Source organism: Corvus brachyrhynchos, unplaced genomic scaffold (genome assembly GCF_000691975.1).
Source record: "Corvus brachyrhynchos isolate BGI_N302 unplaced genomic scaffold, ASM69197v1 scaffold200, whole genome shotgun sequence".
NCBI lineage: Eukaryota > Metazoa > Chordata > Aves > Passeriformes > Corvidae > Corvus > Corvus brachyrhynchos.
Genome location: NW_008236184.1, coordinates 5,152,386 through 5,153,299, shown reverse-complemented (window position 1 = coordinate 5,153,299; position 914 = coordinate 5,152,386).

Sequence of the window (914 nt, the reverse complement as noted above, 5' to 3'; positions counted from 1 at the left end):
TCCCGCAGGGAGGTGCCGAGGCTGGGAAGGACAGGGATGCTCTGGGTGATTTTGGGGGTGGCAACCAGGTGACCGCCACGGAGCTGGTCCCCTCCTGGCCACCAGCGTTTCCCTGGGAATTGTGCTCCCCCGGGAGCTCCTCTGGCCAGTGGCGGTGGCGCAGGTGCCGATGGCGCGCGCATTCCCGATGGAAGCTCCCAGCTCCCGGCGCTGCTGTCACCGGGAATCACGGCCCAGCCCTAATCTGTCATTAGCGCGTTCAGCACTAATTGCTGGCAGGGTGCCACACGCCTGTTTTCCCGTTTTAACAAAACATTTATGCATGGAAGATTTAATGCCAGGTATCAAGCATATCATTGTAAATTTACCACCAATTAAACCTAATTAAAATAATTAAATGGCTGCGGAGTCACAATGTGAATGAAAATCACATTTCCTCTCGTGTGCTCGCCCCTCTCCTCGCTGGCCTCGCTCTGGCTTCCTGACACAAATATTTTCCCATTTGGATGCAGGAAGAGGGGATTTCATCCCAACCATAATGCTGGGATTTGGGGGGAAGTTTTTCAATTCCAGGACCTCTGGAAATTTTCCTTTCTGGGGATGAAGGATGGCCAATTTGACAAATCTGTTCCTCGGAGCTTTTGCATATTCATCCCTGCTCAGGTTTTTAATCAAAGCTGCTGCCGGAGCCTCTGCACCACAAATGCCTGGGCCATGAATAATGGATGGGATGGGAGGGAGTGGGAGGGAGTGGGATGGGATGGGATGGGATGGGATGGGATGGGATGGGATGGGATGGAATGGAATGGAACGGGATGGGATGGGATGGGATGGGACAGGATGGAGTGGGATGGGATGGAATAGGATGGTGTGGAATGGGATGGAGTGGGATGGGATGGGATGGGATGGGATGG